Here is a 16425-nt window from a genome sequence, read left to right as displayed (position 1 = left end):
GACCAAGCATTTCACCACACATTTTCAAGGAGACCAAGCATTTCACCACACATTTTCAAGGAGGCCAAGCATTTCACCACACATTTTCAAGGAGGCCAAGCATTTCACCACACATTTTCAAGGAGACCAAGCATTTCACCACAAACTCTCAAGGAGATCAAGTATTTACACATGTTTTCAAGGAGAGCAAGCATTTCACCACAAATTTTCAAGGAGACCAAGCATTTTCACTACAAATTTTCAAGGAGACAAAGCTTTTCACCACACATTTTCAAGGAGACCAAGCATTTCACCACACATTTTCAAGGAGACCAAGCATTTCACCACAAACTCTCAAGGAGACCAAGCATTTACACATGTTTTCAAGGAGACCAAGCATTTCACCACACATTTTCAAGGAGACCAAGCATTTCACCACACATTTTCAAGGAGACCAAGCATTTACACTACAAATTTTCTAGGAGACCAAGCATTTCACCACAAATTTTCAAGGAGACCAAGCATTTCACCACACATTTTCAAGGAGACCAAGCATTTCACCACCCATTTTCAAGGAGACCAAGCATTTTCACTACAAATTTTCTAGGAGAACAAGCATTTCACCACACATTTTCAAGGAGACCAAGCATTTTACCACAAATTTTCAAGGAGACCAAGCATTTCACCACACATTTTCAAGGAGACCAAGCATTTCACCACACATTTTCAAGGAGACCAAGCATTTCACCACACATTTTCAAGGAGACCAAGCATTTCACCACACATTTTCAAGGAGACCAAGCATTTCACCACACATTTTCAAGGAGACCAAGCATTTCACCACACATTTTCAAGGAGACCAAGCATTTCACCACACATTTTCAAGGAGGCCAAGCATTTCACCACACATTTTCAAGGAGGCCAAGCATTTCACCACAAACTCTCAAGGAGACCAAGCATTCCACCACACATTTTCAAGGAGACCAAGCATTTCACCACACATTTTCAAGGAGGCCAAGCATTTCACCACACATTTTCAAGGAGACCAAGCATTTTCACCACACATTTTCAAGGAGACCAAGCATTTCACCACAAACTCTCAAGGAGATCAAGTATTTACACATGTTTTCAAGGAGACCAAGCATTTCACCACAAATTTTCAAGGAGGCCAAGCATTTCACCACACATTTTCAAGGAGACCAAGCATTTCACCACAAACTCTCAGAAGACCAAGCATTTACACATGTTTTCAAGGAGACCAAGCATTTCAACACACATTTTCAAGGAGACCAATCATTTCACAACAAATTTTCAAGGAGACCAAGCATTTTCACCACACATTTTCTAGGAGACCAAGCATTTCACCACAAATTTTCAAGGAGACCAAGCATTTTCACTACAAATTTTCAAGGAGACAAAGCTTTTCACCACACATTTTCAAGGAGACAAAGCATTTCACCACACATTTTCAAGGAGACCAAGCATTTCACCACAAACTCTCAAGGAGACCAAGCATTTACACATGTTTTCAAGGAGACCAAGCATTTCACCACACATTTTCAAGGAGACCAAGCATTTCACCACACATTTTCAAGGAGACCAAGCATTTACACTACAAATTTTCTAGGAGACCAAGCATTTCACCACAAATTTTCAAGGAGACCAAGCATTTCACCACACATTTTCAAGGAGACCAAGCATTTCACCACCCATTTTCAAGGAGACCAAGCATTTTCACTACAAATTTTCTAGGAGAACAAGCATTTCACCACACATTTTCAAGGAGACCAAGCATTTTACCACAAATTTTCAAGGAGACCAAGCATTTCACCACACATTTTCAAGGAGACCAAGCATTTCACCACACATTTTCAAGGAGACCAAGCATTTCACCACACATTTTCAAGGAGACCAAGCATTTCACCACACATTTTCAAGGAGACCAAGCATTTCACCACACATTTTCAAGGAGACCAAGCATTTCACCACACATTTTCAAGGAGGCCAAGCATTTCACCACACATTTTCAAGGAGGCCAAGCATTTCACCACAAACTCTCAAGGAGACCAAGCATTCCACCACACATTTTCAAGGAGACCAAGCATTTCACCACACATTTTCAAGGAGGCCAAGCATTTCACCACACATTTTCAAGGAGACCAAGCATTTTCACCACACATTTTCAAGGAGACCAAGCATTTCACCACAAACTCTCAAGGAGATCAAGTATTTACACATGTTTTCAAGGAGACCAAGCATTTCACCACAAATTTTCAAGGAGGCCAAGCATTTCACCACACATTTTCAAGGAGACCAAGCATTTCACCACAAACTCTCAAGGAGACCAAGCATTTACACATGTTTTCAAGGAGACCAAGCATTTCACCACACATTTTCAAGGAGACCAATCATTTCACAACAAATTTTCAAGGAGACCAAGCATTTTCACCACACATTTTCTAGGAGACCAAGCATTTCACCACAAATTTTCAAGGAGACCAAGCATTTTCACTACAAATTTTCAAGGAGACAAAGCTTTTCACCACACATTTTCAAGGAGACAAAGCATTTCACCACACATTTTCAAGGAGACAAAGCATTTCACCACACATTTTCTAGGAGACCAAGCATTTCACCACAAATTTTCAAGGAGACCAAGCATTTTCACTACAAATTTTCAAGGAGACAAAGCTTTTCACCACACATTTTCAAGGAGACAAAGCATTTCACCACACATTTTCAAGGAGACCAAGCATTTCACCACCCATTTTCAAGGAGACCAAGCATTTTCACTACAAATTTTCTAGGAGAACAAGCATTTCACCACACATTTTCAAGGAGACCAAGCATTTTACCACAAATTTTCAAGGAGACCAAGCATTTCACCACACATTTTCAAGGAGACCAAGCATTTCACCACACATTTTCAAGGAGACCAAGCATTTCACCACACATTTTCAAGGAGACCAAGCATTTCACCACACATTTTCAAGGAGACCAAGCATTTCACCACACATTTTCAAGGAGACCAAGCATTTCACCACACATTTTCAAGGAGACCAAGCATTTCACCACACATTTTCAAGGAGGCCAAGCATTTCACCACACATTTTCAAGGAGGCCAAGCATTTCACCACAAACTCTCAAGGAGACCAAGCATTCCACCACACATTTTCAAGGAGACCAAGCATTTCACCACACATTTTCAAGGAGGCCAAGCATTTCACCACACATTTTCAAGGAGACCAAGCATTTTCACCACACATTTTCAAGGAGACCAAGCATTTCACCACAAACTCTCAAGGAGATCAAGTATTTACACATGTTTTCAAGGAGACCAAGCATTTCACCACAAATTTTCAAGGAGGCCAAGCATTTCACCACACATTTTCAAGGAGACCAAGCATTTCACCACAAACTCTCAAGGAGACCAAGCATTTACACATGTTTTCAAGGAGACCAAGCATTTCACCACACATTTTCAAGGAGACCAATCATTTCACAACAAATTTTCAAGGAGACCAAGCATTTTCACCACACATTTTCTAGGAGACCAAGCATTTCACCACAAATTTTCAAGGAGACCAAGCATTTTCACTACAAATTTTCAAGGAGACAAAGCTTTTCACCACACATTTTCAAGGAGACAAAGCATTTCACCACACATTTTCAAGGAGACCAAGCATTTCACCACAAACTCTCAAGGAGACCAAGCATTTACACATGTTTTCAAGGAGACCAAGCATTTCACCACACATTTTCAAGGAGACCAATCATTTCACAACAAATTTTCAAGGAGACCAAGCATTTTCACCACACATTTTCTAGGAGACCAAGCATTTCACCACAAATTTTCAAGGAGACCAAGCATTTTCACTACAAATTTTCAAGGAGACAAAGCTTTTCACCACACATTTTCAAGGAGACAAAGCATTTCACCACACATTTTCAAGGAGACAAAGCATTTCACCACACATTTTCTAGGAGACCAAGCATTTCACCACAAATTTTCAAGGAGACCAAGCATTTTCACTACAAATTTTCAAGGAGACAAAGCTTTTCACCACACATTTTCAAGGAGACAAAGCATTTCACCACACATTTTCAAGGAGACCAAGCATTTCACCACACATTTTCAAGGAGACCAAGCATTTTCACTACAAATTTTCTAGGAGAACAAGCATTTCACCACACATTTTCAAGGAGACCAAGCATTTTACCACAAATTTTCAAGGAGACCAAGCATTTCACCACACATTTTCAAGGAGACCAAGCATTTCACCACACATTTTCAAGGAGACCAAGCATTTCACCACACATTTTCAAGGAGACCAAGCATTTCACCACACATTTTCAAGGAGACCAAGCATTTCACCACACATTTTCAAGGAGACCAAGCATTTCACCACACATTTTCAAGGAGGCCAAGCATTTCACCACACATTTTCAAGGAGGCCAAGCATTTCACCACAAACTCTCAAGGAGACCAAGCATTCCACCACACATTTTCAAGGAGACCAAGCATTTCACCACACATTTTCAAGGAGGCCAAGCATTTCACCACACATTTTCAAGGAGACCAAGCATTTTCACCACACATTTTCAAGGAGACCAAGCATTTCACCACAAACTCTCAAGGAGATCAAGTATTTACACATGTTTTCAAGGAGACCAAGCATTTCACCACAAATTTTCAAGGAGGCCAAGCATTTCACCACACATTTTCAAGGAGACCAAGCATTTCACCACAAACTCTCAAGGAGACCAAGCATTTACACATGTTTTCAAGGAGACCAAGCATTTCACCACACATTTTCAAGGAGACCAATCATTTCACAACAAATTTTCAAGGAGACCAAGCATTTTCACCACACATTTTCTAGGAGACCAAGCATTTCACCACAAATTTTCAAGGAGACCAAGCATTTTCACTACAAATTTTCAAGGAGACAAAGCTTTTCACCACACATTTTCAAGGAGACAAAGCATTTCACCACACATTTTCAAGGAGACCAAGCATTTCACCACAAACTCTCAAGGAGACCAAGCATTTACACATGTTTTCAAGGAGACCAAGCATTTCACCACACATTTTCAAGGAGACCAAGCATTTCACCACAAATTTTCAAGGAGACCCATCATTTTCACTACAAATTTTCTAGGAGAACAAGCATTTCACCACAAATTTTCAAGGAGACCAAGCATTTTACCACAAATTTTCAAGGAGACCAAGCATTTCACCACACATTTTCAAGGAGAACAAGCATTTTACCACAAATTTTCAAGGAGACCAAGCATTTTAACTACAAATTTTCAAGGAGACCAAGCATTTCACCACACATTTTCAAGGACACGAAGAATTTCACCACCCATTTTCAAGGAGACCAAGATTTCACCACAAATTTTCAAGGAGATCAAGCATTTACTCATGTTTCCAAGACCAAAATCACAGAAACTGGGTTCAGTATGTAAAACCTAGTTGGCATCAAGAGGTCTTTACATGAGGTAGAATTTCATGAGAAATCATGAGTGCCAAATAGAGAATTTGGATGCTTATCACTAAAAATGACAGCCAAACAGAACCTGGAGGTTATGAACAATATGATCCAATCCTGATGATTCAGTGAGCTTTAGATCAGATCTAGACCAATAATTTCTTACCTCCTCTGCTTTAGACTTTCAAATTTCCTTCCATCTCCAGTCAAAGACGCACGGTGCCCATGTACACAATAAGATAGTCTTCAGACCTATATTAGCTTTGAAAGGTTTCCGTCTTCGTAATACTATCACTGTGTACTGCTTTCACAACTTGCAGCGCCTTGCAATAAGATTTCTGTTATGAAAGAGTACTGGAATCCTTCTCAAAGAAATCAATGACTTATTTCCAAGTCTTGTGAAATTCTCTATCCTTTGAATGAGTAAATGACAAGCTTTTGAAATTACAAAATTGAATATTCACAAGAAATCCTGTCAAATGAAGATGGCTTCTCACCAAGAAAATTCTTTATAAAGCACAAACTGAATTCTTCTTCAACACTGCAAAACTTTCATGAAATCAACTGAAGCCACAGCACCAAAACATTCACATATTGTCGAAAATGACAACAATTCTACAAATTATCAGTTACCAATGTTTCAAAACCTGAAACAAGTATTGTTAAAAAAGAGAGTAACTTTGATACCATAAATTGTTAGTCCAGAAGTAAAATCAATCAAAATTCAGAAGTAAACTCCAACAGAAGATTCTTCAAAATCCTGCAACCGAATTTTCCAAAATCCAAATAGAAATTTTGCAAAATCTTGTTTTTCAACTCTTCAAAAGTTTGATAAACTCACAAACATAAATCAAACATTGAAGAACACATGAAAACTTCAAATTCTTCTTCAAAGTGTTCAAAAACCAGAAGAGGAATCTTCAAATCTCGTTGATGAATTCTGTGTCCTGTCCCAATATTCTGTATAATGTTTATCCAACGAGAACCTCACTCTGAATAAACCACTAGCTTCCCTTCACGCATAGGCACAGCCTGCAAAAAATGTGGGTGCTTTAATCTCTTATCGCTGCTGGCACTTGGGCCGAGTAGTTAAAGCACCCCCCTCTCCAATAATTCACCTGTCCCCCTCCATTACGGTGTTTACCTAGAAATATACTATTTACATTCAAACAAATGTTGTATACATCTCCAGACCTCAACTGGTTCAAGTAAATCAATTTCTGACAAAAAGATAAGTCTTTATATACTTCGTTCCTATTTTTTATAGTTTGTAATTATCATGTCTATATTAACATTGCCACTAGATATATACAGTTTATGTCCAACCTAAACACAGACAAATCATAAATATATATGTCATTAAACATAGATATGTGTTGTAAGTTTTCTGTTTATTTGTACGTACTAGCTTTGCGGGTATGCTTTAAATAGAAAGAAAAAACAATTCTTAAAAACATGAATTGTTCAACACAAACTAGATCAAATCCAAAATAAACAAAATGTTAAATATCTTTAAGATAAAATTCCATTGACTAACCTATTTTTTTCTTTTCAAGAGATTTCATTTTTATTTAACTTTTAATTTTTTTTACAGCAATGTTCTTCCTGCATGTGACCTTTTTGATCTATAAATTGAATTTTTTTACTATTTTTGAAGACCAGGTGTGAGTATTGGCTTGGGTTTATGTAACTGTTGAGCCTTACCTACCGTATTCGACGTAATAAGCGCCAAGGGCTCTCTCAAAATTAGAAATAGGGGGCTCTTATCAGAATAAAATTTTGGTGAAAAGAAAACAGAGTTGAAAGATCGTAAATTTCGTGGTTTAATATGCTGACAGCCTGAAATGATACAAAAGAAAAGTCTGTGTGTATTATACACGACAGATATAGTTTTCCTAAATTTAAATGCCAATAATTAAGGGTTCATATAACACACAAGTGCATATTATACACGAATAAATAAGTCTTGTGTACATTGATCAATCGAAAGGGGTGCTAATTGGGATTGTTCAATAACCAATATATTAGCAAATATCGCCGTGGGCGCTTATTAGAGCGGAGTGCTTATTACTTCGAATACAGTAATTTAGTTTTGAACAATTATGTCAGAGAATTTTTAAAAGGGTGCAATGAAAAAGCAGGAATTTAGAATTCTAATTAAATATTCTGCTAATGGTTATATAGACCAAATTATTCCCAAAATGTTATACCTTTCATTGAAAAATTAACTTCTACAGATATGCTCCTCAAAACATTACATAATCTTATCCTGCCAATCATATTGAAGAAAATTCAATTTCAAAATGATTCCTTTGAAATTTACACTAATTTAACAAAATTTCATTCCAAATTTCTCACACAGACCAATCACCTTTAAATTTCGTGCAACACATTCTGTAACTACTTGTGATTAATTATCTCGTAACTGAACATCACTGCACTTAATATACTGTATACCAGCATGCCATAATGGTCTTATCAGGCCTACAGCGAAATATACAAACATCAATTGCACCAATGTGCGCAAAGCAAAGATTACGCCTTGCTGTGAGAAATTGGCATCATATTCGTTTATTATGTAATAGCTGCCAAGCAGATAATGATGCTAATCAAATGCAATTTACATGAAATTATGAACAGAAAACTGTCTGGAAGCAAGTATTCCAAGTGTTTATGAAGTCTTGGCTTGTCGATTTCTAAATGCTTTGGTGAATTTTAAAGTCTGGCTATGAACTTTGATCATACCATCTGTCAAACATATTTTCATCATAATGTATAGCAACATAAATTGCCTTCAAGGATTTTTTTCTTTGAAGCTACAGAAGCCATCATTCGATGATTCACTCAATTCTTGCGTACATTAATATCTCTGAATTACTCTCTTGTTGACAGTTATTGCTGAATTCTTTTAATGATTCAGGAAATTGCTCATCGTTTTTCTTACTGTCTCAATGATGCATGACAATACTGATGACAAATGTTCTATTCATGAAATCTTTTCTTTAATCTGAGGAAACTTTCTCGTTTCATAGTTTTAAGTTTCAACAGTTCATAGAAGTATTTTCAAAAGTGAGTGAGTCAGTAAGTGAGTGAGTCAGTCAGTGAGTTGTCTTTAACGCCACTTTTAACAGTATTCCAGTTATATCTCGGCGTGTCAGCTTAATGTGGCAGGAAAGCCGGAAGTGATGCAGGTCTTAGACGTTTACCACTTCGGTGAAACTCAAGAGCACGGGTATGGTGCTGACAAACCTAGAAACATAATCGGGGCGATACGGGATTCAAACCTACAATCACAGGTTTCTGGCGTGCCCAAGGGATGCAACTCTTGACAGCGAATTGCCACGCCTTAGACGACTGGGCCACAGGTGCCCCTATTTTCAAAAGACATTTGACACATTTTATTGAGAAAAATCAAATGGATTAGGCCATCTATGTTGTCTTCTATTACATACATTTCACCCCTGAAGATCCGAATAGGTCTTCAGCAGCTCATGTTTGTTGTAAGAGGTGACTAACAGGATCAGGTGGTCAGGCTAGCTGACTTGGTTGATGTATGTCATCGTATCCCAATTGCATGGATCGATGCTCATGATATCAATCACTGGATTATCTGGTCTAGACTCGATTATTTACAGACCACCATCATATAGCTGGAATATTGCTGAGTGCAGCATTAAACAACAAACAAACATACATTTCATTACATTGTGATATAAATAATGTATATTGTACATTTGTGAATAATGTTTGTGCAGGCTGTATGTCTAGTGTAGAAGTCTACTTATAGCAACACAACAATCATAAATCCCTTCATCAAAACCTTGAACAAAAAACTTTAATTACGTTATCTAAAATGAAATCCAATTTTTACCTACAAATGGTTTCATATACCATACGAACAAAATAACAGAAAAAAATAAAGAAAATTAATCCATAACAACTTAAACAAAACTGTGACAAATCAACGGTGGCTCTAAACCGACTGGGAACAGCACACACTAACATCTGTCAAATTGTTAACTCTTAGCTTCAGGTACAAAAGATCGTCTTACCCCACAAATAAATCCATCTCGAGATGAGGCTACAAAAGAAGGCATATTCTTTCCCCATACTCACTATTCCAGTGCTTCTTGCCCGGTATGGATACGACAGGGGTCTAGGTGCAACTATGAATCGCCCGACATCTTTTGTTTGTCGGAGGCTTCTGTGAAGAGAGCTTGCCAACCAACTGGGCAAACATCATGTTACAAGTCAAATATGTCCTTTTGTGACATCAACAAGCTTTTTTGTACACTTACTGTTATTTTGAGTGGGGAACGAGTCTGAGGATTACGGAGGTCCACTTCGACAGCGGCAGCCGTGAACTGTGAGCTTGTCAATTGCGACCCTCATACTGTAACATTTAAGTGTGACATTTGAAATGGACATCCTTTTGTGATTGCAAATAATGGATTTGCTATTAGGTTTTTTATAAAAAGGATGCAAAGATTGAATTTCATGTTAAATTGTACCAGTGGTAGAATTTAAATGTCAGTAGAAACTTCATTATTCTGTATGAAAGGTTTCTGGGGAAATTTGATAAAGGACAAATTTTAGTGTCAAAGAATCTGAAACAGTCTGAACTTTGGCATGATTACAAAAAAAAGGGTTTTTTTGCAGCTTGAATAAAACTAGTTATGTGACTGCAAAGATCATTTGAAATCATGCCTCCTTGACAATTTCACCCTAATCTTTTATCAAAGATAACATTCATTCCTTACAAACATGTTTACTTATATATATATGCCGGGATACTGATTCCTAACAACTATCAATACATAATAAGACTTTTTGACATGAATACCCTATTATTTGCTGATCTGTACAAATCACATTGTTGATGAGCTGATAAACACGACATATGGGTGGTTGTATATTACAGTGGTTAGATTACACCACTGACAACCAGGATTGCTCGTTCAGTTCACCAAGGAATGTCACAAGGACCTCTACTGATGGTTTTGTCGTTATGTAAAGTGAGAGACAGCAGCTGCAATTAACGTAAACAATGAAAGGTGAAGGTCACATGCTAATTGATGTCTTATCACTGATACACCTTCCAGAATGAATGATAGGACAACATAATTACGACAAGATTTCACCGACTTGCAGATTACGATATTTCTACATAATCACATATTATATATATTTATACACACATGGTGAGGTGATGTGAAATAGGGTTTAAAGGCTGTCGCATTAGAGATTATTGCACTGTTATAGCAACATGTGTATGTATGTGTGTGTGTGTCTTTCTGTCTGTCTGCATTTTCCAGAGGCAAGGGAGTTAACTGACTAAAAAAGTCCAGTTTCCATCCTAGCTGAACTAGGCTGGACAAACAAGTTTATGCATAGCCCTATCAAAATCGCATAACGAAATCGACAACAGGTTTGTTTAACTGCCATGCAGATTTCGGTTGCAAAGCATATGTACTGTCAACTGGGCGTTGACAGATATTTCCCAAATCTTTTCATGTTTGTAATCAAGGTTTGATTTGATGCACTTCGCGAAGCAAGACCTGTTTTATTACAATATAGATCTTGATTATCGACCAGATTGTCTTCACTGGGCGACGGCATGTTATTTGAAGCAAATGTATATGATATGAGGTGGAATCTGATTGGTAAACAGGAGGAACATGAATGGACATAACTTAAAATAGCCACTGGTGGCGCTACCATCGAATCCAGAAATTCCAACCTAAGTTCGGCAAGGGTGAAAAGTGGACTTTTACAGTCAGTTAACTCCCTTGCCTCGGGAAGATGATCTGTCTGTGTAAGTCAGTGTGTAAGTGAGTGTGTGACTACTCATCCAGGCTTATGATGATTTTATAGTGCTTAAGTCCACTGAGATACCATGTTGCACTTTAACATGGATGCTCCACTCAGACACAGCAAACTGACTCTGAGCCGGCCAGTCCTTGATTTATCCCTTATGTCAAGCGCCAGGCAGGAAAACAACAAGTACCATCTTTTAATGTATTTTAGTATGACATGGCTGGGGATAGAACCAATGACCTTTTGCTCAATGAGCAGCCGCTCCCACCACAAGAGCACAGGGCGTTCCCATACATTTACAAAAAGGATTTGAGTTGAATAGAATATTACCTTCATGGATATATGATTGACTTGATGGGGGACCAGTTTTTATCAGTGACTACTGAGGAAGATTTTAGATGATTATTATTAGTGCAAGACTAGGTAAAAGATGACCGCCTCCGTGGTCTAGTGGTAGAGCGTCCGCCTGGAGAGTGGAAGGTCCGGGGTTCAATCCCCGGCCGCGTCATACCAAAAGACGTTAAAAGATGGTACTTGATGTTACCCTGTCTGGCGCTTGGCATTAAGGGGCTTAAACAAGGACTGGTTGGCTCGGAGTCAGTATACTGTGTCTGAGTGGGGTATTCATGTTAAACTGCAGCATGGTATCTCAGTGAGTTAGCACTATAAATCGGCATCAGTCCTGACTATTACAAGCAGCCACACACACACACATACACATGCATGCATGTCGCTATATAAGTGCGATAATCTTGGATGCGACGTTAAACCCCATTTCACCTCACCTCACCTAGGTAACAGATAAAGGTGCTGAGAACATTGCATGGCTTTGTTTGTTCTTTCACTACACAGGCATCAATACTCCAGCTACATCCCTACAGCCAGTAAGTAATCAAGTCTGGACCACACAAACAGGTGATTGATAGCATGAGCAGTGGAGACAAGGTAATACTGCTATGCATGGGTTAGTGTCTTCTTCAAGGGCGATATGGACTCTTTAAATGAGTGAGTATGGTTTTAAGCCGCTTTAAGCAATATTCCAGCAATATCACGGCGGGGGACACCAGAAATGGGCTTCACGCATTGTACCCATGAGGGGAATCGAACCCGGGTCTTCGGCGTGACGAGCGAACGCTTTAACCACTAGGCTACCAGACCGCCCCAGGGACTCTTTAAATGCTTGAGGCGTGTGCCAAAACAATGAAGTCCACTTTGCCGGCGGAGAGGGACGCTAACTGACATATCACATGGGCCAGGAACACGTTGTGCTTTGCGTGATAATGCAAAACCGTGAAAAACCCTCTTGTCCAAATCAAATCATCTGATCTTGGTGCACTGTGCCTGCTGGGGCATATGAAAAATAATGACCCATCAAAATGGTAACACTGTTATAAACATAGCAACACATGGTAACACCACTATGGACATAGCAACACATGGTAACAGTCATAAACACATTAACACATGGTAACACCACTATGGACATAGCAACACATGGTAACACTGTTATAAACACATTAACACATGGTAACACTTGCATAAACACAGTAACACTGTTTTGGACATGGTAACTCTCAGTGTCAGTGATATAAGCATAATATCAAACAGTATGAACTGTACTTTTAGAATGATAAATGTATCAAAATTAGCATCACTAGATGAGCATATGGTCAGTGCATTGGCTTGTCCTTATTGAGCAATTTATGAGCAAATTTTGTTGATAACCTAATCACTTGACAGCTGAACTCCAGCTGACTGTCAAGTGTTGGGACATAGTTTACTCTGCTTGTTCAGTCCGGCACAGCAAATTATCTACGACACAAAATCAATGAAATAAACATTGACAAGGTGTGAAAATCGATGACGGACAGAGGACACTGTCAATAGGGTTGACACACATGGGAATCCCCTTGAGAAATTGGGAGGATCAAGGCTGGGCTTCAGTGTCTATGGACATTCTGGAACAACCTTTACATGGCATGTCCTCCTATTATGTTCACTGAGGAGAAGTCTTAAAATGTTTTAGCTGGTTTACAGGAAGTTTTACCGAACAGTTTTAGTGAGGTGAGGTGAGATGGGGTGAGATGGGGTGAGGTGAGGTGAGGTGAGGTGAGATGATTTGAGGTGCAGTGAGATGGGGTGAGGTGAGGTTGGGTGAGGTGATAATTTGTAGACATAAGCAGCCACAGTACAAGATCTGGCCATAATAAATGAAATAAGCATAAGATAAAAATTAACTCATAAAAATTACTTTTTGAGCCGAGATCATAATTTATGATTTTGGTAAGTATGTTTCTGAATAGTTTTTGATGTCATTTTTTAAATATTACAGCCTGGGCCATCAAGAATAGACTGTTATTAAAGTCAATGTTTCGTTCAAGCTGATAGAAACTGATAGAAGAATTCCTACCCCTCTACCGGCTTGTTCCATATCCCAACCCCATCCTCTCTACAGTGCAAGCTTTTGTCCCCACCCTGAACAAATACCCCACCCTCCAACCACTTGAGTTCTTCATTTCCCTGTCCATATATCCACCCCAAGAACTCTCTAGTTCTTTTTCCTTCCTGAAGCATCCACCCCGATCCCTTCCTGATCCCTTATCCCCTAAGTTAAAAAAACTGTTCCCATCCAAAACTTCTTATTTATCACCCCATTGACAGTTCAAGTTTTGCTCTCACCCCAAATTTCCAACCAACTCTTTCTTGAACCCCACCAGTGGGTGAAATAAAACAACCAGGCTGCCATCAGGACCTACAGACTTTAGAAGCTGCAGGCCCTGACTAAACTCTTCAGAACCTCAGTTTAAAAACTGCAGCTTATCGTAACAAAAATTATTTTCAGGCTGTAAGGACCCATACAAGTTTGAAACTACAGACCCGAGGCGAGGTCTACTTGCCACAGGCCAACAGGCAGGAGCTTATTTCGAACACAGCTCCCCACCAAAATTCCACCCACCTCTGTAAAAACTCTTCTCCCTCCTACTTCATCCCCTACTTAACTACCCCACCCCTCATCCACCCAGGTTCTTCCTCACTCCTCAAACCTCAATCCCAACTCAGAAATATAGCTATTTATAAGGTTTAATAAAAAAAACTTCTATTAAGACAATATAAAGAAACCCTCATTAGATCAAATCTGTTTACTTCCTTGACTGACTGAGTATGGTTTTACGCCGCTTTTAGCAATATTCCAGCAATATGACGGCGGGGGACACCAGAAATGGGCTTCACACATTGTACCCATGTTTACTTCCTTGAAATGAAAAGAGGCTGATAATGGAATTGGGCATGTTTTATAAAGTATATGCTCTAGGGAATTAAGAGAGACTATCCCATATTTAGCCACATTTGTTAGCCATATTTGTTTAACGCCGCACTCAACAATATTCCAGCTAAATGACGGCGGTCTGTAAATAATGAAGTCTGGACCAGACAATCCAGTGATTGACATCATGAGCATCAATCCACGCAATTGGGATACGATGACATGCATCAACCAAGTCACCTGATCCTGTTAGTCACCTCTTACTGCGAAAGTTATTGGGGTCTGACATTACCGTGTGATGTAGGGTCATGTCTCGACTGTCGGACCCCAACATGGCTCTCAGCTAACCCCACCCCCTTCTTGAACCCTTCCCCCCAACTGGCCCAAGTAGTTGTTACCTTGTTTTTGACCCCCACCCCCTCCAAACACCAGCTCAATTAAGGAGGAATTTCATTATCACCTGCTCCACACACTCCAGCCTGCATTCTTTACCCCACTGAACTCTCCAGGTTTTCATTAGAACAACTGTTAACATTCTCGCATCCAAATGAGGAAATGGATTCTTCAGATTTCCGGCAATAAACCAGCGAATTTACTGTTAACCTCTTCATTTACTCAGTTGGCTAGGTGTAATGGGTTTAACCCTGTGTAGACTTCAGATCTTCCAGAGCATGGAACAAGTGTAATGGCAGCCATTCAGGTTTGGGCTAATTCACACAAATAGCTTATTGAGAATTCTCTAGCAAGCTCTGCCTTCAAATAGAAGGCTTTGAGGGTCTCTAGATAAGGATTTCCCTTGTGCTTGCCAGCTTGGGGAAGTGACCTCTGTTCATACTTTGGAGACCTTGGAGATTTGGGGTAGACTTTGACAAAGGTTTTAAGAATGACTCTCAGGTCCCTAGGTCCTGATCCACAAAGGGGTGGTGTGGTGAGGTAAAATGGGGTTTAAAATTGCATCCCAGATTATTGCACTTATAGAGTGATGTGGGTACCCTATTCAGACACAGTATACTGACTCCGAGTCGACCAGTCCTTGTTTTAGCCCCTTAATGCCGAGAGCCAGGCAGGGTAACAATGAGTGCCATTTCTGAACGTCTTTTGGTATTATGCGTCTGGGAATTGAACCCCAACATTCCGCACTCTGGGCAGACGCCTCTACCTCTAGACCAAGAAGGCGGTCTCCACAAAGGGTTCCTAGCGCTGCGACTGTTGTAATTCCACACTCTCGATAACACGGACTTATGAAAGTTGTAGTATACAGTGGGATAGAGCCCAGATATGTTTGCATGTTCTTGTACCCTAAAGGGATGCTGGCGGCTCACTTGTCGGAGAAGCTGCACTTCCCTGTGCAGAGTTGCATCCCTTAGGTGTGCCAGTAGCCTATGATCATGAGTTTGAATTCCAGATTCGTCCTGAATATGTTTCTAGGTTCGTCAGCACCATACCAGTGCTTATGGGTTTTACCAAAGTGGTAAACGTCTGAGACCTGCATCATTTTGGGCTTTCCGCCCACATCAAGCTGACTGAGTGTGATATACCGTATACCGTAATAAGCGCCCAGGGCGCTCTCAAAATTAGAAAGAGGGGGTTCTTATTAGAATATTATTTTGGTGAAAAAAACAGATTTGAAAGATAAATTTCGTGGTTTATGCTGACAGCCTGAAATGTTAACGTATGACAGATATATTTTTCAAGAATTTAATTGCCCATAATTGAGGGTGCATATAACACACGAGTGCGTATTATATGCGAAAAAATAAGTCTTGTGTACATTGATTAATCGGAAGGGGTGCCAATTGGGATTGTTCACTAGCCAATATATTAGCAAATATTGCCGTGGGCGCTTATTAGAGCGTGGCGCTTTTTACG

General features: G+C 39.5%; 1 protein-coding gene across 2 annotated transcripts in view; it reads right to left on the bottom strand.

Annotated features, from left to right (window-relative positions):
* LOC124143390 (leucine zipper putative tumor suppressor 2 homolog) overlaps positions 1-9864 on the bottom strand; it is a 107632-nt gene extending 97768 nt beyond the window's left edge. The window contains exon 1 of one of the 2 annotated variants that reach the window (XM_046512358.2): positions 9773-9864. The gene's annotated coding sequence lies outside the window, so the exon portion shown is untranslated. Of the gene's footprint in view, positions 1-5640; positions 6421-9772 lie in introns of those variants that run through there. The other variant, XM_046512356.2, reaches the window with a different exon arrangement.
* Positions 9865-16425: the final 6561 nt, after the last annotated feature.

The sequence above is a fragment of the Haliotis rufescens genome, unplaced genomic scaffold (genome assembly GCF_023055435.1).
Source record: "Haliotis rufescens isolate VD_foot unplaced genomic scaffold, xgHalRufe1.0.p SCAF_12, whole genome shotgun sequence".
Classification (NCBI taxonomy): Eukaryota; Metazoa; Mollusca; class Gastropoda; order Lepetellida; family Haliotidae; genus Haliotis; species Haliotis rufescens.
Note: the sequence above shows the minus strand (reverse complement) of the source record. Positions and strands in the feature narration are given on the sequence as shown.